Below are 21717 nucleotides of genomic sequence, written 5' to 3'. Positions count from 1 at the left end.
AGCAGGGTGAAGCCAAATGCTGACTGAGAACCCTGCAGGGGAGCCCCTCAACCTGGCACACCCTTTGTGCTCAATAGATGTTCATTGCATGAGTGAACGGATGGATGAGGGAATTGAATTAAACAGTAGGTGTCACATGAAACTTGGTTTAGAAATAATGGGTGTTCCACCAGAATTACCTTTAAAGTATTTAAGTTATTTTAATTTACTTTATCCACTTTAGAGAATGAATTTGTTCTATGTGCAAATAAAATTAATATTTTTGCTTCTTATTGAAGTATAGTTGATTTACAATGTTGTGTCAGTTTCAGGTGTACAGCAAAGTGATTCAGTTATATATATGTATATATTTATATATATATATAATCTTTTTCAGATTCTTTTCCATTATATGTTATTAAAAAATATTGAGTAGAGTTCCCTGTGCTATACAGTAGGTTCTTATTGTTATCTATTTTATATATAGTAGTGTGTATATGTTATTTCCAAACTCCTAATTTATCCATCCCCCACAACCTTTCCCCTTTGGTAACCATAAGTTTGTTCTCTATGTCTGTGGGGCTATTTCTGTTTTGTAAATAAGTTTATTTGTATCATTTTTTTAGATTCCACAAATAAATGATATCATATGATATTTGTCTTTCTCTGATTTACTTCATTTAGTTGATAATCTCTAGGTCCATCCATGTTGCTGCAAATGGCATCATTTCATTCTTTTTTTGGCTGAGTAATATTTCATTGTATTTATATAAAGTATTTAAGTTATGTTAATTTACTTTATTCACTTTGGAGAATGAATTTGGTCTGTCAATGTACAAATAAAAGTAGTATTCTTAACTTATAAGTGGAAATTAATTAATATTTAGTGAGCTTTTCCTCAACCAAAATACCATGGTCTGAGTTAAGACTCGTGCACCCACCTGCCTGGGCTCAAATCCCAGCTCTCCCACATGCTGTTGTTAATTACCCTCCTTGGGCCTCAATTTTCTACATCTGCAAAAGGGACAAAATTAGAATATACCTCACAGGCTTTTGTGAGTGGTAAGGAAGTCCATCTATAGAAACCACTTAGGTGGATGTCTGCTTTATAAGGAGCATATTCGAAGATGTTACCTAATTTAGTCTTGAAATGTGTGGGTGTCACATGATGAGACTGATCTAATGGATCCAGAGGGGGACCTGGATCCCTACCCTGCCCCACCACCAGTTGCTGACCCCAAAGCTTTGAGATGTAGATAGAGATGAAAAAAGTACATAAAATACATTTAGAGCTGGGAATACAGAAGGCTGCTTCTCATTTACATCTAACTATAAAAACCAGAGTGCCTCACAGACAAATGTTATGCCTGTGTTTCAAGAGAAACAAATTAACATCACTGCCATTTTAAACAACTGAATTAAAGTTCACACTACAGAGCTCTCACTGCCCTGTGTGTGTGTGTGTGTGTGTGTGTGTGTGTGTGTGTTGGGATGGGGGAGAATTTGTAAAAGCCTTCCCAGGGGCACTACCTCCCCATTGCTTTCCTGGAATATGCTTCATATTCTGCAGTACATAATAGGTTAAGAATGTATGGAGGGACTTCCCTGGTGGCACAGTGGCTAAGAATCTGCCTGCCAATGCAGGGGACACCGTTTCAATCCCTGGTCTGGGAAGATACCACATGCCACAGAGCAACTAAACCCGTGCACCACAACTACTGAGCCTTCACTCTAGAGCCTGTGCACCACAACTACTGAAGCCCGTGCACCACAACTACTGAACAACAAGAGAAGCCCCACAATGAGAAGCCCATACACCTCAACGAAGAGTAGCCCCCGCTCGCCGCAACTAGAGAAAGCCCACACACAGCAACGAAGATCCAATGCAGCCAAAAATAAACAAATAAATAAATAAATGTATATATATATAAAAAGAATGTATGGAAACACTTTTCTAAAAGGTGATTATAACATCTATAAATATATATAGCATATCTATATAAACATTTTTTTTTCAGGAAAATATGGGATTATTGTCTTAAGGAGTACATCCTTATTTAAAGAGATCTTTCTGTAGCCCCAGGTTGGGTAGCTGATTTTTGTTCCTGGCCAGTTTTGAGAATCCCTCAGAGCATAGGAAAGGAAAAAGGGGACCACCAGAGAGGAGGCAGTTACCCTGACACCTTTTGCAGGATGACCAGCAGAGAGGCTGCACAGAGCAGCAGCAGACCACAGGACCAGTCCTCATGAGAAATCCAAGCTGAAAGTAGCCCTGTGCCTCCCACTTAGGCAGGATTTTTCACCCAGGGGTCTGAGAGCCTTAGGAGTGCTCTGTGCACAGCCCAGAAGAAATTTCAGAGACTTTGGTTTATTCTGACTGGCACATGAGAAAACATTGAATGCCGGTGTTTTCTTTTTAACTCCAGTGCCTTCTGATGGATCTGGAATGTGAAGGGAGGAAGGCCAGGGGGCAGCTGGTCTCTCCAGCTTGGGCTCCACATACATAGGCACCTCAGGTAGGAGGTCATATGTCTTAGAATGTACCTTTCAAGGGATAAACATGCAGCTGCATTTTTAAAGTGTAGCCAAGAATCACATCTCTTTTTTCACACAGTGGAATGTAATACTATACTTCCTTTTTTAAAAAATGCATGTTCTCTTCAGCCTTACTCCCAGAGTGTGATTCAATAAGAAGAGGCCAAAGAAAGAGAGTTTGGGCAATCTCTAAAAAAATACAAATTTTCAAGGTACACCCCATATGGAGCTCCCTTAATTGAATCTGTTTATAACTGCTTGATCAAATTGCAAGTGTTTGTAAAAGCTAGCATTTTTAACATCAGGAAACCAGTAGGAATTTGTGCCCTTATTTCAAAAACAATGGTAAAAACCTGGTGTGAGATGGTGTTAATGTTCCAGTTATCAAAGATCAAAATGACATTTGCCCATTATAAAAATCATCCTCAATTAACTATGAAAACTACTGTCAGAACATTTTTATCATCCTGAGCTGAAACTCTGCACCCATTAAATTATAACTGCCCGCAAGAAGGAGGAGATATGGGGATATATGTATATGTATAGCTGATTCACTATGTTATAAAGCAGAAACTAACACACCATTGTAAAGAAATTATACTCCAATAAAGATGTTAAAAAAACAAAAAAAAAATCTACAAAAATGTAATCACTGTAAATGTTGAGAGTGACTGACTTCAAGCTCAGCATCTTGAGAAATAATTCCTTAAATGAGTAGACTTAAGCCTAAATTAAATTTGAAAATGGTCACTTATTCAGTAAGAAAGTACTTAGAGCTTTCCTTTAAAAAATTACGTGTAGGGATTCCCTGGTGGCACAGTGGTTAAGAATCCGCCTGCCAATGCAGGGGACACGGGTTCGAGGCCTGGTCCGGGAAGATCCCACATGCCGCGGAGCAACTAAGCCTGTGCACCACAACTACTGAGACTTCACTCTACAGCCTGCGAGCCACAACTGCTGAGCCCACGTACCTAGAGGCTGTGCTCCACAAAAGAAATCACCACAATGAGAAGCCCGTGCACTGCCACAAAGAGTAGCCCCTGCTCACCTCAACTAGAGAAAGCCCGTGTGCAGCAATGAAGAACCAACGCAACCAAAAATAAAAATAAATAAAATTGAAAAAAAAATTTTTTTTAAATTATAACTGCCCTTTCTCCCCTCCCCCAGCAACCCACATTTTACTTTCTGTCTCTATGAATTTGACTACTCTAAATACCTCATATAAGTGGGACCATACGGTATTTGTCACTTTGTGTCTGGCTTATTTCACTTAGTATAATGACCACAAGGTTTATCCATGTTATAAGAAATATATCAGAATTTCCTTCTATTTTAAGGCTGAATAATATTCCATTGTATGTATAGACCATATTTTGTTTACCCAAGTGTTGATGGACACTTGGGTTGCTTCCACCTTTTGACCATTGTGAATAATGCTGCTATGAACATGAATGTATAAATACCTGTTTGAGTCCCTGTTTTCAGTCCTTTTGGGTATATACCCAGAAGTAGAATTGCTGGATCATATTTAATTTTATGGTTAGTGTTTTTTAGAAATCACCATACTATTTTCCACAGTGGCTGTAGCAATTTACATTCCTACAACAGTGCACAAACGTTCCAGTTTCTCCACCTCCTTGCCAACATTTATTGTTTTGTTTTGTTTTGTTTTCTTGATACTAACCTTCATGGGGGTATGACATGACATTTTATTGTGGTTTTGATTTGCATTTCCCTAATGATTAGAGATGTAGAACATGTCTCAACTATTGACATTATGAGATTATTATATTGTTGATATTATGAGATTTTAATATGAGTGATTACCAAAACAATGAAAAGAACTCCCGTAAGTCATGTTTGGAAGTGAAGGTTGAGGGTAAGGGAAACCATGGTGTTTGGGAGGGAGATGGGATCCCTGGGGCAGGACAAAATGTGGTTGGGGGTTTTGTGTAGAGTGATAATAGGTTTAAGAACTAGTTGATTAAAAACTTGAATGTAAGACCTGAAACCATAAAATTCCTAGAAGAAAACACAGGCGGTAACTTCATTGACATCAATCTTAATGATGCTTTTGTGGATCTGACTCCAAAGGCAAGGGAAACAAAAGCAAAAATAAACAAGTGGGACAACATCAAACTGAAAAGCTTCTGCACAGCAAAGGAAACCATCAACAAAATAAAGAGGCTGCCTACAGAGTGGGAGAAGATATTTGCAAATCATGTATCTGATAAGCGGTTAATATCCTAAGTATGAAAAGAACACATATAACTCAAAAACAAACATATGAAAACCAAAACAAACAACCTGATTAAAAAATGGGCAAAGGGGACTTTCCTGGCAGTACAGTGGTTAAGACTCCATGCTCCCAATGCAGGGAGCATGGGTTTGATCCCTGGTCAGGGAACTAAGATCCCACATGCCACATGGTGTGGACAAAAAAAAAAAGAAAAAAAAAAAGGGCAAAGGATCTGAATAGACATTTTTTGAAAGAAGATATACTGATGGGGAACAGGCACATGAAAACATGCTCAACATCACTAATTATCAGGGAAATGCAAAACAAAAGCACAATGAGATATCACTTTGCACCTGTCAGAGTGGCTGTCATAAAAAAACTGCAAATAACAAATGTCAGTGAGGATGTGGAGAAAAGGAAACCCTCTTACACCGTTGGTGGGAATGTAAATTGGTGCAGCCACTATGGAAAACAGTATGGAGGTTTCTCAAAAAACTAAGAATAGAACTACCATATGACTCAGCTATTTCATTTCTGGGTACAGGTGGACCTCAGAGATATTGCGGATTCAGTTCCAGACCACTGCAATAATGTGAGTCAAAATTTTTTTGGTTTCCCAGTGCAATAAAAGTTGTGTTTACACTAAAATGAGTCTTTAAGGGTGCAATAGCATTATGTCTTAAAAAATGTACACACCTTAATTAAAAAATACTTTATTGCTAAAAAATGTCAACTATCATCTGAGCCCTCGGTGAGTTGTAATTTTCTGGAGATAGTAACATCAAAGGTCCTACTCATAGATAGACATAGCAAATATAACAATAATGAAAAAGTTTGAAATATTGCAAGAATTAACAAAATGTGACACAGAAACAAAATAAGTGAGCAAATGCCTTTGGAAAAAATGCTGCCGATAGACTTGCTGGATGCAGGGTTGCCACAAAGCTTCAGTGTGTAAAAAACAAAAAATATCTTCAAAGTGCAATAAAATGAGGTAGGCCTGTATTTATTCAAAGAACACAAAAACAGTAATTTGAAAAGATGTATGCACTCCTCTGTTCATTGTAGCATTATTTACAGTAGCCAGGATATGGAAACATCAATGGTCCATTGATGAATGAATGGATAAAAAAGATATGGTATATATATATATAAAATATATATGTGTATACGTATACACATATATATAATACATTATATATATACATACATATAATGTATATATGTGTATGCGTATATATGTGTGTGTATATATATATATACACATATATATATACATATATATATATATATATATATATATATACATGATGGAATACTGTTCAGCCATAAAAATGAATGAAATCTTGCCATTTGCAACAACATAGATGGACCTTGAGGATATTATGTCAAGTGAAATAGGTCAGATAAAGAAAGAAAAATACCATATGATTTCAGTCATATGTGGAATCTAAAAACAAAAACCAAAAAACCAAAACATAACAAAAAAAATAAAACAACAACAATAAAAACATAGATACAGAGAACAGATTAGTGATCACCAGAGGGAAGGGGGTTGGGGCAGTAGGCAAAATGGGTGAAGGGTGATGAATGGGAACTAGACATGTAGTGGTGATCACTCTGTAGTGTGCACAGATGTTGAACTATAAGGTTGTACACCCGAAACGTCTATATATAAAAATAGAACTAATCTAAGTCATCAGCCCTGACACAAAGGTACAGGAACACATACTAAGTAGTACCACAAGCATCATACCCTTTGGATGGGAAGGACAAAAGGAGGGTCCACAGGGACAGGGACTACTTAGCAGAATATGAGGTCCATACCCAGAACCCAGCTGGTGGTCTGCAGATGTTTAGGATTGGCCGTCTCCCCCACAGCAGTCAGCCACAAGAAAAACTCAGAAATCCCAGTTCCAAAGTAGAGGGTGGGCTGTGGGGGGCAGTTTGCTCCCCTGAGAGAGTCAGGCATGGGCAAAACATGCCTCTGGCATTCTGGTCCCTCCTACAGTGCTGGGCAGTAGCACATTTGAACAAGAACTCCTCACTTCTTGGCTGAAAATTACTAACAAGGATGGAGGAGGGGTAAGTTCCTGGGTGTCTGTCTTGCCAGACTTCCACTCCTGGGCAACACCAATGGGTCATGGCTAAAAATCAGCAGGAAAAGAGATACATTTCTATTGAAATTGCCCTCCTTCTGCACTGAATGCCCTATTCATTTTCAAGCAACTCTTGCCTCCTCAGACCTCGTTCACACAAGACTTTGAGAACCCGGCTCACAGAACAAGGACCACGGTGCCTTCTAAGCACCGGAAGGGGTGGTTCCTCAACCAGGTGGGACTTCTACTGGTGGGTTTCCAACAGCCTGCTCTGTCCTTTCAGACCGTCACCCAGAGAGGTTTGGCACACCCTTCCTAGCCTGCTTTGGCTCATTTTGAGGTCGCCACATTTAAAAGTCTCAAGAATAGTGAGTTCTTAAAATACTGAGATCCCTTTTCCTTGTATTTACATGTACATGTATAACTGAATCACTTTGCTGTACACCTGAAACTAACACAACACTGTTAATCAAGTATGTTCTAATATAAAATAAAAATTTTTTAAATATATAAAGTGTTATTCAAAAAAGAAAAAAAGTAAAGAAGGGAAGTGGGCAGCAGTGCTTCTCTGTGTGTGTCCTTAACGGTGAAATGCACCATTTCCTTTGGGAGCCTCAGCTCTTTCTTGGCAGCCTGCTTCTTCATCTGGTTGGGGCAGTCCTGGGGTCACCTGTATGTGCAGATGCCAAGGGAGGCAACTGTGGGTGTTGGTGTGATGGCCAGGTGGGCATCTTGGACATGCATTTGACTGGTATTTCACAGCTCCAGCAGCCCTGTTTCTTTGGCCCAAGCAGTGTGATGCGAGACAGCAATGCCATGCCCCTGAAAATCACTCTCCTTAAAGGGATGGAAAGAACACATGACAAGCCTCTGTGCACGTCCCCGGCCTCGGACACTCTCTGTTGAAGCTGTTGAGTTGCTGCACATGGACCAGAGCCTCATGGCCCCTGACCCATCAGTTGAGCCGGAGAGGGAAGAGGAGGCTTGCCCGCTGTTGCCCCTGGGCTGCTGGGGCTGCAGGTGACAGGTGCACCAGGGCCAGAAGCTGTTCCTGATGTGGGTCAGGACTCCAGAACATTTTCCAAACAGAGAAACCCCTGCAGCTGAAACGGAGCAGGACCCTGTGGGGATCCTGGGTACAAAAGCCTTTCTGTGTCCCCCATTTCTTGATTACAGGAAATAAGCTTCATTCAGCCTTCATGACCTTCCCTGAATTCCAAGGGGCAGGTTCAAACTGTTGTTAATCAGGGAAGGGAGGGGATGCAGAGACAAGAGAGGAGCAGTCAAGAAACAGTAGTACAACCTTGGGGCAGGGTCCTTGTTCCCCCTCAAGGGATATACATAACAATACTTTGAGCTGTCTTGCAGATACTGAAACCCCCACCAGGTGGAAGAAGTATGCTGCCCACAAGCACACAGACCCCAGACAGGCTGGAACCAGGAGGCTGATGAAGCTGACTCCCACTTACCTCACCACCAACCAGTCAGAAGACTGTCCATGAGCTGATCATGCCCTGCTCTTTGAATCATTACTATAAAACTTCTCACTAGTCCCTGCAGGTTGGGACACACAGTTTTGAGGGCATTAGCCCACTGTGATCCCCTTTGCCTGGCAAAGCAATAAAGATATTCTTTCCTACTTCACGCAAAACTCTGTCTCCGAGATTCAATTCGGTACTGGTGTACAGAGGCTGAATTTCAGCTACACAGCCACTTACACCTAAAAAAGCCTAGCAGTGAGTACCCAGGCCACATGCCCTGACCTTAGGTACAAAGTGGAATTCAGGAAGAGAATGGATCTGGTAAAACTCCTCTACCTACCTCGGCTGCCCACCCAGCATATGGACTTCTATTTACAGTAAAGACCCATGAGCTCCAATTGGTCATGCTAACCATGAACCCCTCTTCTGTTTTATTATGTAGCCATGTTTCTGGCCAGTTCTTCTTAAAATTCTTCGCTTCATCCCAACAATGTAATGGATCCACGCTGACAGCCTACAACATTTTTGCATTTCTCTGTATGTGGATTAAAAAGCAACGTCTTCTAAAATAATTAAATTACAGGCTAGGAAATATTAATTTCTGAGGTAAAAGACTAATTGACCTGGGGTGTCATAGAAGGCAGCCTCACTGGATGCACAGAAGGCAGAGCAGAGGACGACTCTTCTCTTCCTGAGCACAGCTCTTTTCTCGGCCTCCCCGTTAGCTAGGGTTGACCCCACCCTCCCTCCAAAAAGGGCGGGAACCGGTGAGAACCAGGAAGGGGTTCAATCCAGTGAGCAATCTAGGCCTTGTGTGCTGGTTTAAGGAAGAAATGAGGATGACAGATGGTTCTTAACCTCAATTTACCTAAATGTTGATTTTTAAAGACTTGACATATAAACACATACATGGAATAGTAGTGCAAGGCAAAATTAAAGCAAAAACAACCAAAAAACTGAAGAAAGTTAAAATCCTAATTATGAAGAAAACCAGAGTCACCTGAAATTCACCCTGAGTTGAGGTGACTAAACTATCCTAACTCAGTGTGTGTGGGATGGGAACACGGTTCATGTAACTTGTAAGGCAGGGAGCTGCCTTCCTGGCAGGGTGGGAAGGCCTCCATGTGCCAAGCAGGACTGGGCTTGGTTAAGGTTTTCCTTATGCCAGCCAGTGTCTGAACCGTGTCATAAACTTTCCAGTGAAGGTCTCCAGCTTTGTTTTTACTAATGAGGACAGGAGGAAAGAAATACCATTATAAGTGTCTTGAAAACACTTTGTCATTTTTCCAAAACACTTGCTTCAAGTTAGGTATAAACTAAGATCAAATTGCTCAAAAGTGTTTTAGTGCTTTTATGTACAAACAAAAGAAAGAAACCAGCCTGCGATTATGTTAAAACTGCAAGGTTGAGATCAAAAAGGAATCATAACATGCAGGTCCTTCTGGAAGAGACACTAGGGACTTGTGTAACAGTCCACGTGACAGAGAGGTCATCCCTAGGCAGGACAGAGGCAGCCATCCTGGAGGCAGTGTTCATTCTGCGTAAGATCAACGTCCAGAGACTGGGAGGGAGGTGAGCAAGCCCTGTCTTCCTTGTGGCTTGCTCAGACGACCCAAGGCCATCAATTCATTAAAGAAAAGAAAAGTGGCTGGTGGAGACAAAGTTGATTTCATAATCTATGAATGGGCCCCAACACCAGATGGGTTTCTCTGTGGTGGCAGAGTGAACACTTAAGGAAAGGACTTGAGAACAAATCCCAGTATGGAGATTATTCAGTGGAGATGCAAGAAATGCAGGATGAGGTGAAACTGAGTCACAGTGCTGGAGCTGGCAAATGTGTGAGGGGCTCAGGAAGGAGGCCATGGAACCCTCCCTCCTTGGAGGCACAGACAAAGGGAAAGGCCAGGGCAGAGCCAGGTGAGAGGGAGGGCCTACCTCCCTAGCCGATGAGAGTCAGGGACTCCAGGACCTTCCCTGTCCCTGTCTCTGTTCACTGTCCACAACCCCACCCCCAGCTCCTCCTTGGCCTTGCTTGGTCTAATCCACTTCTAGTGGAAGTGGAGGTGCTCTGTCTACAGGACTTGTGGCCTCTGCAGATTTACAGTTGGGCCACTATTTTCTACTCACTTCACAGTCACAAGTACAGAAACAAGTTGCTTATGATCTTCTAACTTCAACAACTACTTTTTTTCTCTACCTGTTCTATTAATTTCTGAGAGAGGGTCAAGCTATATTTGTGATTTTTTTCTATTTCTCCCTTCTGTCAATTTTTGTGGAACGTATTCTGAAGTTCTGTTATTAGGTGCACACCATTCAGGATTGTTATGTCCTCCCAAGAAGCTGACATTTTATCATTAATTGTCCCTCTTTATGTCTCAAAGTCTATGTATCTGCTATTGCTCCAATTATGTCACCTTTCTTTTTTTTTGTTATTCCTTTTTCCATATTGGTACTTTCAACCTGTCTGTGTCTTTATACTTCAAATGCATATAGTTGGATCTTATTTTTTTAATCTAGTCTGAAAATCTTTGTCTTTTAATTGAAGTTTTTAGTTTACTTACATTTAATGTAATTATCAATATGATTGGTTCAAGTCTACGATCTTGTTATTTGTTTACTAAATAGTAAACAAATGTCCATCTGTTGTTGTTCCTTTCTTCCCCCTACCTTGTGGGAAGAGGGGTATGATCCTAATAATTTTTAGTCTTTAAATTTATTTTCTGTATTTTTAAAGCTGTACTTCTTGTATCATAATTGTTTATTTTCATTTTTAATGAAATATAGATCCATGCATTTCTCTAGATCTCCCATTTCAAACACTGTATTGTTCTATGGACTGCCAGAGTGGGGATCCTGATTTCCAGTTAGAAAAATATGATCATAGTGCCAAGGAAGTTCAACACAAATTGAGCATAAAACTAGGGACTTCCATCTCCAATGTAGAGAGACAACAAGGTGCTATAATGAGAACTGGAGTACACCAAAAGCTCAAGCATAGTTTGCAAAGGCCAAGTCAAGTCAAGAAGAATTTGTTCTTGATTCGGGAGCTATTTGAGATGAGGATCCTCTGAGACTGAGGAGGTCTCTTGGGAAATGGTCTCAGAACCTCATTTGCTGGAACATGAAAGAAACAGGATTGGGCAGAGTGAATCACTGAACTGTGATTGGGTCATAACAAAGGCTTTGGCTTGTCCCACAAGGAGCTTTGGAGCTGGGTTGACCCTTCTATGCTGTTCAGAATTGAGGCAGGAGGCCAGGCCTTGGTACCATCACATAAACCAAGATGCAGGTTGAAATCAGGAAGGAAATGTGGGCCTGGGAAGGAAGTCTCTTTAGCTGAGGGCAATTTCTAGAGATAGACTTAGCAGAGAGCTGTTGGTACCAACACTGCCAGGAGCTAGGGAGTAAGTGTTACTGTCCTGAGAGGACCTGGGTTGTGGGCAGCACATCACAGAATCCATGACAGCAGTTCAAATTGTCTCTTTTTTTTTAACCTAGGATGGCCTATCCTAAAAGAGTAGAATTCTAGAACTAACAACACTACATTAATTATTTACTTGGACTAATGTTCCAACTAGGAAAAGGATTCCAAAGAGGAGGTAGCATTTGTGGATTTACTATTACTCCTGCTGAGCCAAGACCATAATTCCAATTTTGTGACACTGTATCTAGTTTCTACCACTACACCATGCTGTTTTTCAGTGATTAGGATCCACCCCCCAAAAAAAGAGATGGAAATACAAATCCAAAAGGTCCAGTGAATGCAGGTCCAAAGGGTGTCAATTAAACTAGACAATCCCTTAGTGCAGTTTTGATTGCACGACATACCCATTACCCCCAAGGCCTGCATATACTGTGTGATGGGGTTTGTGTCTCAGTTCAACTGATATGTATTTAGAACATAATATGTGCTAGGCTTTGTACTTGGCACTTGATCACATGTAATTAAACATATAGTAAATGGTTTCTAACCTTTCTATCACAAAGAACCTCTTTTATTACGTTTCCTTCAATGGACCACTTGTTTTAAAATCTATCACTTTTAAAATAAAAGCTGGCTTTTAAAAATGACAATTTTGTTTTTCCATCGTAATGAATAAAATCCATAGATAATAGCCTGGTATAAATTCAAGTCAAAAGTAAATATATTTAACATGACATTCGACTTTGCAGCTTTATCCCTGGGAAGAATACAACTTCTAGTAGAGTTTTTAAAATATAGGAAATAACTTGATTTTCCTCTAGTTCTATTTCCAAATTGGGAATTCCCAGATTGGGAATCATTGCTATAGGGTGTGGCAGAATCGATATGGTACATAAACACTCAATCACACCATACAGAGGACCTCATGAAATTATTATAAGTTATTACTAAATAGAATTTAGGTAAATAAGCAAGTTGCAGAAATTTGGGAAATAATGAGAAATCACCCACAATTTCATCACTCTTATAGTCTTTATCAATCCAGGTTTTATTTTTTACATACATAGTTTTAATCCTCCTTTTTTAACATCATTGTTTCATATACATTTTCCCATATGATTCATAAACATTGTTTTTGGATTTGTGAAATCTCAAATATTCCCAGAATCATTTAGTCATACTCCCACTGATATCACTCTAATTGTTTCCAAATTTTCACCACTAAATATGACAGGTAATGAATATCTATTCAATAAAATGCAAATAATGGACTATTTTCTTTAGATTTAATCACCAAATTGAAATTATTAGGTAAAGAGATTGAATATGTTCAAGGTATTTTGTTGTACCTTGCCAAGTTTCTTTCCAGGATTGTTCCCACTCAAAAATATGAGTGGTCAACTCATCAGTCTTTGGTCAAATAGCATCTCGATATTTGTTTTATTGATTCATAGCAGTCATTTGTCTCATAAAGTTCTTCTCTTCCTAGTTATTATGGTTTTTCTCAATGGGGTTGATCTTTCAATTTTGGTTATCATTTAATACACAAATGTTGAAATATCTTTTAGTCCAATTGACTGAGTTCTTTTTGGGGTTTTTTTCCTATCATTTCTCACTGGGAATGCCATCTCTCCTGTTAGACTTCCTACACAAAGCCCCTGCTCTGGGCTGGCAGTTGGGGTCCCAGGGACTGGGTGGGGTCATAGACATGGCCTCTCATGCTTCATGGGAGTATTGGTGTATGAGTAGGATTCTGACACCAATTCCAATGTGTGGGTTTCCCCATACCGCCAAGTAATTCTCTGACATCGGCTAGATATCCTACACTCAACTCAAATCTGACACTACCCACTGATAGCAGCAGATTCCATAGATTAAGGGCTCAGTCTCAGACTTCAGACACCAATTCCAAGTCCAGGTTGTCACCTGTGCATCTGACTGGCTATAAATCAGAAGTTCCCCTGACCCCCTCTTTGAGCTCCATTAATTTGCTAAAGTGGTTTGTAGGACACAGGAAACCAGTTTACTCATTAGATATTATAAAAGGATATAACTCAGAACAGCCAGATGGAAAAGATGCACAGGGTGAGGTATGGGGAACAGACATGGAGTTTCCATGTCCCCTCCAAGTGTGCCACTCTCCCAGCCTGGAAGTTCTCTGAACCCCCACCCCCATCCAGTCCTTTTGGGTTTATACAGAGACTGCATTACATAGGCATGATTAAATCACTAGCTATTGGTGATTGAACTCAATCTGCAGCCCCTCTCCCCTCCCCAGAGGTCAGGGGGTGGGACTGAAAGTTCAGACCCTCTAATCACTTAGTTGGCTTCACAGTCAACCTGCCCCCATCCTTATGTGCTTTCTAAAAACCATTTCATTAGCATAACAAAAAACACCTTACTGCTCTCTTCACAGGAAATTCCAAGAGTTTTAGGAGCTCCGTGTTATGAACAGGACCTGTCTAATTGTAAATAACAATATCAAAGTGAGCCTAAGTGATGTTTGTAGGAGCAGCATCCTGGACAGTCCAGGTTCCGGATTATAATATTGAACAGTGTTGGCAAGTCCAAAATGTGCAAATGAGAAGCCAAAAAGGCTGGGAAAGGAGCTGTGTGGGGCTCTGCTCAGGTTCAGAGGGGCTGTGGGAAAAGGAGGCTGGGGAATGCCCCAAGCCAAAGGGCAGGCAAAACCTCAGGACCCGCCACATGTGCCTAAGGGCTCTCTCTTCAGCAGTTTGAGGATAGTTGATTTCAGTTTCTTCTAATTTTACCATGGTTTGATCTCTTACAATTTTTAATTTATTTGGAATTTACTGATATGGACATAAGAATAAATAATTTTTCTACACTGTTGACCAGTTACCAATGAGATTTTTAGTAACTATTTCTCTTCCTCATTGATTCTTCATCCTTTCTTAAACCTTATACATTAAGTTCTTGTATGTAACAGGATACATTTCTTTCATTTCTAGTCAGTTCATTTCTAGTCAGATACATTTCTAGTCAGTTCTGTTTATGTACCTTTATCTGAATTATTACTACACTATTTTAAGTATCAGCGCTTTATATTTTACTATTTGGTCTCTCCACTACTTTTACTTTTTAGAATATTCTTCGGTATTTTTGCCTGTATATATTGCCAGATAAACTCTAGATCCATTCTATTAATTTCAAAAATACCTAAACAAGGAAAAGAAACAAAAAAGAAGTAAACATTTTTAAAGGCTATAGAAATTGTGTTTGGAATGCAGTACCTTTGCAATACTTAGTTTTCCTTCTTTCTTTTTTTTTTAATTGGCCATGCCACGTGGCATGTGGGATCTTAGTTCTCCGACCAGGACCAGGGATGGAACCTGTGACCCCTGCAGTGGAAGTGCAGAGTCTTAACCACTGGAGCACCAGGGAAGTTCCCAATACTTAGTTTTCTAACCTAGAAATGAGGCAAGTCTTTATAGTTAAGACTTTGGTTAACATTTTCCTAAACTCTGGTAGGTTGTCTTTATACTTATTTAGAGTATTCTTAGGTTTTTAAATTTTTGTTAGTGTTGGTGTTGTATTGGTGAATGAGAACTTTTCCTTTTCCCCATCATGCTCTATAGAAAAACTAGGATTTTTCCCTTGTAGTTAGTCCATTTATTGCTTCCTCTTGTTAGTCATGAGAACCTTATAGTTTATTCATTTGGATTTTTGGGGTATACAACCATAATGAAACAGGAGGGAGGGGGGCAGAGCACAACCTTTAAAAGAATGACATAGCCATAGGACATGACAAAAACTGGTTAGAACCAACTAGATCCAACATGGCAAAGGATTTGACTTCCAGTAGACCTTGAGCCTCCTTATATGCTTATTGTAATACATTAGCATGCTAAATGACATGCCCACTAATGCCATGACAGTTCCAAGGCCGACCATAAAAGGCCAAAAAGTGGGCAGTGGCCCAGTTCCTGGAAATCCCTTCCCCTTCCCCAAAATAGTTGGAAAAATCCTCCCACCCATTAGCCTATGAAATTACCCAGCCCATAAAAACTAACCACTTCATATTTCAGGGCCTCTTGCCTTCTGAGATGGCTCTCACTCTGTCTGTGGAGTGTGTTTCTCCCAGGGCCATTTTTACCTTTTGATACGGACCACATTCTGTCTATGGAATGTGTATCTCTCTAAATAAATCCTATCCCTTTGTCTCTCACTGAATTCTTTCTGCCATGAGACATAAAGAACCTTAGCTTCAGTAACTCCTGAGGCCAGGTGTGTGATTTTTCAGTTAAAAGACAGTGGGTTCAAGTCCCAATCTGTGTCCTGGCCATGTTCAAGTCCCGGCCCGTGGGTTCAAGTCCCATCTGAGGTGCATAGTTTCAGCTGGCGACCATGAAGGGACAGTGATAAGGTAAGAAAATGTTGAGAGTTAGTTCTTGGTCATAGAAGGGCTTGCAGGATTCCATGAGCCAGGTGTACTGGGGAGTATGCTCTGCCGATGTCTGCCCATTTTTGATGGGCTGGTCAACCCCACATGCTTCGGGGCTCTGATCAGGAATCTAGGTCCAGACCAGAGGAATAATGGCAATTGGCATGGTTTGCTATAGAAAGATGGTGTGGAATGGCAATGCTTAGGCACATCCAACAGCAGGTCCAGGACAGAATTATTACTGCAGGATTTGATAATCTATACTATTCTCCTTGACTCTGTTTTTTCTCCTACATTCTATGTTCATTCCTGTTTCATTTCTTTCTTTCTTTTCTTAACCCCAGAAGACTTGTGTGGCTGCCAAGATATACTTTTTATTGACAAGTGCTGACCCTTTATTCCCAACTTGCAGCTAGGCCAACTCCCACTCATCATCAACACTGTGGGGGACACCTTCTGTACCATTCCTTTGTGGCAACTTTTTGGGCACTAACACCTAGTTGAGAGACTACTTTGGAAGGGATAGCACCTAAAATCATAAGTGCAAATCTTGACCAAATTGCATGGTGGATTTTGACATAAGAGGGGAACTTTTGGATAGCATGGAAATTAAAGACCTCACCTCAGCCTTGGGTCTGAAATGGGTCAAGCCACATCAATCCCGACCAATACCCCTCTGGATCATATTCTCCGGAATTGGGGAAAAAAATCAGACAACAGGAATTAAAAAGGAAAAATCATATTACATTATATAATCAGGTTTGGCCACAATATTAGTTAGAAAGCCAAGAAAAGTGGCCACTAAATGGGTCCCTGAGTTATGATACTATATTGCAGTTAGGTTTATATTGTAGAAGAAAATTAAAATGGAGTGAGATTCTTTATGTTCAAATTTTCACGTCCTTGTATTTAGACAATGAAACCCAAAGGAATTTAAGGAATATGTAGCTCAGAGGGATAACTCTAGGAAGAACACAGAGGACATTTTAACTGACCCACCCTATGGGGCCATGCAGTACACTGGGTGGGGAACATTGCCATTCCTGAGGTAGACCCACAATGGAATTACCAGGTAAATTCTATTGACAAGAGATAGACAAGACCATATGATTACCTGTTTAATAGAGGGCATGAAGAAACTTACAGTAAAACCTGTTAATTATGAAAAGGTAAAAGAGATCCAACAGGGACAGGACAAAAATCCTGCAGTCTTCCAAGGGAGACTAATGGAAGCTTTTAGGAAGTATATGAACATGGATCCCTCCTCCCCCGAGGGACAGGTCCTTTTGGCTCTGAGTTTCATAGCCCAGTCTGTCCCAGACAGCAGGCACAAAATTCAGAAGGCAACTGCTGGTTCTCAGACTCCAATGAATGAGTTGCTTCAATTGGTTTATTAAGTTTTCAATAATAGGGATATGGCCTAGAAGGCTGAATGCACCCAGCAAAATATGCAAAAGGCCCAAATGCTGGCAGTGGCTTTGTCTGCTCAGAGACCACCAAAGGGGAAGCCAGCTTTTCAGGCCAATCTGGCCCTGGCAGACCACTAGGCCCACGGGCACCCAGACAGGACCAATGTACCCTGTGTGGACAAACAGGGCAGTAGAATGAGGATTGCAATCATTACACCCTTTGCAAATAGCCAGGACATTGGAAGAGGGAATGCCCCAGATGCCAGAGAGTGATGGGGGGCCCCTCGGCCATTGATGGTTTTACAATCAGAAGACTGAAGGGCCCCAAGGCCAAAGGTGGCTCTGCCTAGAGATACCATCTATATAACTAATGTCGAGCCTTGGGTGGTCACTGATATGGTGGGCCACTTTATAAAATTTCTTTTATAGTTGCTGGTGCAACCTTTTCAGTCTTAACCCAAAGGATTTGAAACCTTATCAATCATAATGAGTATGTAATGGGGATGTCAGAGAAGAGGCAGTGGCACACTTTCCTGGAACCCCTTTTATGCAACATCAATGGCCAGCTGTTTCTACATTCCTTTCTCTTTGTGCCTGATTGTCTCATCTCTTTAATGGGAAGAGATTTATTAACTATGTTAGGGGTCACTCTGTTTCTTGAGGGGCAAGGGAAACACCTTCACCACCATATGATTCTAACAGAAAGCAGAAAAGTAACAGATTGAATCTGGAGCTAAAATAGAAGACTTAGTAGACCCTGGAGTATGGAATATTGAGGTTCCGGGCTTGGCCAAAGATTTCCAGCTGGTGACTATTAAATAAAAAAGGGTTACAGAGTGTCTAAATATAAGGCACAGATTTCTTAAACCAGGGAAGATCCTCAAAAGTGTCTGTTAATACATTACCAAAATGGGAGGTCACTAATAGAACTAGACTAACCATAGCTGATATTTGGAGCCTGATAAAAATTTTCCGGGGAAGCCCTTTTCCCTAAGCTAAATGAGGGAAAGTAAAACATTACAACATAGGTGAATGAATGTGTCAGTCATTTGATATCATTGAGGTGGCCACCCAATTGTTCGAGGGAAAAAAAAGAAAAGAAGAAAAAAATCATTTTTCTGGCCTTAAGGGAACAAAAGTCATCCTAGGAGGAAATTGCCTGTGCCTTCTCAGAGATACAAATGTTCTACCTGGTCTTCTCCAGGAACACTTATCTCCACCATCTTTTAAAATACAAATTTTGAAAAAGGGGTAATTTAGAGCTTGACTTGTCAAGGATAAATAGAAATCCTAAGTGTCTTTTCTGTAAACATTAGTAAAAAGAATTTAGCCATCTAGACAGGTGACCTTGATTTGTTTCATCTGCCAGAAGCCCGATTTGAATTCAATCTCTTTTGTAAATGATGGGTTTTACATTTTTGTACCTGACTCATGGCTGAAATTTTGAGACAGGAGCTATGAGGTTTTTGTTTGTACTTATCTATATATGTGTTATAGATGTATGGTACTGCCAAAATTCATAAAACAGCTCTATTTAATTCGCTTTAAAAATTAAGTGCTTATATAAATACTCATAAATGTGAAGAAAACCAGTGAAATAAATTTCAGGTTCACATGATCTGGGAAATATTCAGTACTGAACGGATATCTGGTATTAAAGCTAGCTTAAGCTTGTTGGTTTGATTAATACAGACATGTCTTTAGAGTCATCAGTGTTAAGTATAATACTTCTGTTGTACCTAGGTTTACTGAAGGTCAAGTTTATGTTATTCCTATTGCAAACTTGTCAGTAAGAAAATTAACTCGATGTGAAAAAAACTTTTAAGGAAAGTAAGATGTATGTTTTCAATGAAAGAAGGTGTGAGGAATAAAAAAAAAATACTGAAAAAAGAGTTGTGCACGATCAGGATTTTCTAAGATTGGATTAAATTTAGTTGGGCAAATGGATTTTATTGAGAGTAGGCTGAGGCAAGACTGGATTTGATTTCTCCCTCCAAAGTTTTCTTGAAATGCTGCTTTTGATAACAGATTATGTAAATTTCTTTGCCTTTAAGTGACCTGTTTTTGCTTTTGAGACCTCTTTTAACTTTGGTTAAAGAATAAGTATTGTCTCACAGTGACCTATGATTTTATTTGACCAAGTATTTTAAAACTTTTTGACAAACTCCCCAAAGATCAAATTTTAATTAAAGTTCTTTTGATTTACAGCTAACTTTGGGATGATTTAGAGGGCCCCTGAGGCATCTCAAAGAAAAATACTTAACTAAGATTATTTGGTATGTTAAGTTAAATGTAATCATTCGTAATTCTGGTTATTGTAACCAAGTTTCTTTATCAATTACACTGTAATCAGAGGTTTAACCATGCCTTTTAAGTGTTTTGTCATTTATAGATGGCTAGTTTTGTACTCTGATGCTGTTACAAAAAGTGCTTCATCATCAAGAAGATTCATAGGAAGGCTAAGGAAACAGTCACAACAGTTCCACATCAAGATGGTGGCTGTGCAAGGATTCCAGCCCATACCAACTTAAAACAAGGAACTGTCCTGTCCCTGGGGTCCCTAGATCAGGCATCTAGAGACTTTTACTCCCTGACAGGCAGGGTCGATCCCCCTACTCAGCCTTGAAGCAGTTACAGAGATGGACCGTTGCCCCTCTACTTCCCAAAAGAATATGGGAGTAAAATCTCTGACCGGGGAATGAAAGAGGAGGAAAGGGGGCAGGGCACAACATTGAAAAGAATGGCATAGCTATCGAGGACATTAACTGGTTAGAACCAACTAGGTCCAAGATGGCAGAAGATTTGACTTCCACTAGACCTTGAGCCTCATTATATGCTCATCATCAACTGTCATCAACTAAATGACACACCCACCAGTGCCATGAGTTTCCAGGCTGACCATAAAAGGTCAAAAAGTGGACGGTGGCCCAATTCCTGGAAATCCCTGCCCCTTCCCCAAAATAGTTGGAATAATCCTCCCACTCATTAGCCTATGAAATTACCCAGCCCATAAAAACTAACCACCCCATATTTCGGGGTCTCTCACCTTCTGAGATGGCCCACACTCCATCTGAGTGTGTTTCTCTCTAAATAAATCCACTTCTTACCTATCACTTTGTCTCTCACTGAATTCTTTCTGTCATGAGACATAAAAAACCTGAGCTTCACTAAGTCCTGAGACCAGATGTGTGATTTCAATTAAACGACAGTGGGTTCAAGTCCTAACCTGGGTTTTGGCTGGGTTTGAGTCCGGCCCAGGGGTTCAAGTCCCATCTGAGGTGCACGGTTTCAATATGTGTAAGTAATGATAATTTGGTCTCTAATTCCAATATTCATTCTTTTTAAAAGTTCATGTCTTATTGCATTACCCAGAAGTTCCAAAAAATATTAAATAATACTGGGTTATAACAAGCAACTTTCCTTTATCTCTGATTCTAACAGGAATGCCTTTAGTGTTTCAGCATAAACATTAGTTCTCGGGGTCACCACACATTTCCTGAGTGCATTCTAAGAGCTAGGTTCTATGCTAGTGCCAAGGGTGTTAAGGTGAAGAGGACACAAGATCTGACCTCCAAGAACTTAAAATTGGTTTTGTATAATGTCAAATACTTAGTCCATCCATTTTGTCACCAAGAGCAGAGGCAGCCTTATTTTGGATTTGTAATTAGGATTGAGTGACATGACATGTACTTCCCAGGGTTCTTTTGAGATAATCATGGAGTTCATCTCTGTAGTATGTTCATTTGAGATCAAACTTAGCTGCTTGTGATAATATTATTGTAGGCTTCTATAAATATTCTTCATCCTTTGGGTAGCTAACTGCCAATGCCCTTTATGATGCTTTTTTCTCTGAAATGGCCTTGGTAGGCATATTCACAAAGCCACTTCCTGGATCATTCCATTTCCCAAGAGGAAGTATCTATGGAAGAAAGATGTCTTTGGAAAGAAGGTAGATTGTGAGTGCAGGAAAATCTGGAAGCTGGGGCATTTTGAATTCTCAGATACTCAGGTAAATAGGTGTCTAGTTCTTCTTGTACTTTGTACTAACAACCATTACCTTAATTCAGGAAATGGTAGAGTTGTGTATCTTCCCAGGGAAATTCTTTTCATATGTGTTGCTCCAAGAAAAGATGAGGTAATCTCAGG

Source organism: Balaenoptera musculus, chromosome 2, assembly GCF_009873245.2.
Source record: "Balaenoptera musculus isolate JJ_BM4_2016_0621 chromosome 2, mBalMus1.pri.v3, whole genome shotgun sequence".
In the NCBI taxonomy this organism is placed as follows: domain Eukaryota; kingdom Metazoa; phylum Chordata; class Mammalia; order Artiodactyla; family Balaenopteridae; genus Balaenoptera; species Balaenoptera musculus.
This window is presented reverse-complemented; position numbering follows the sequence as displayed.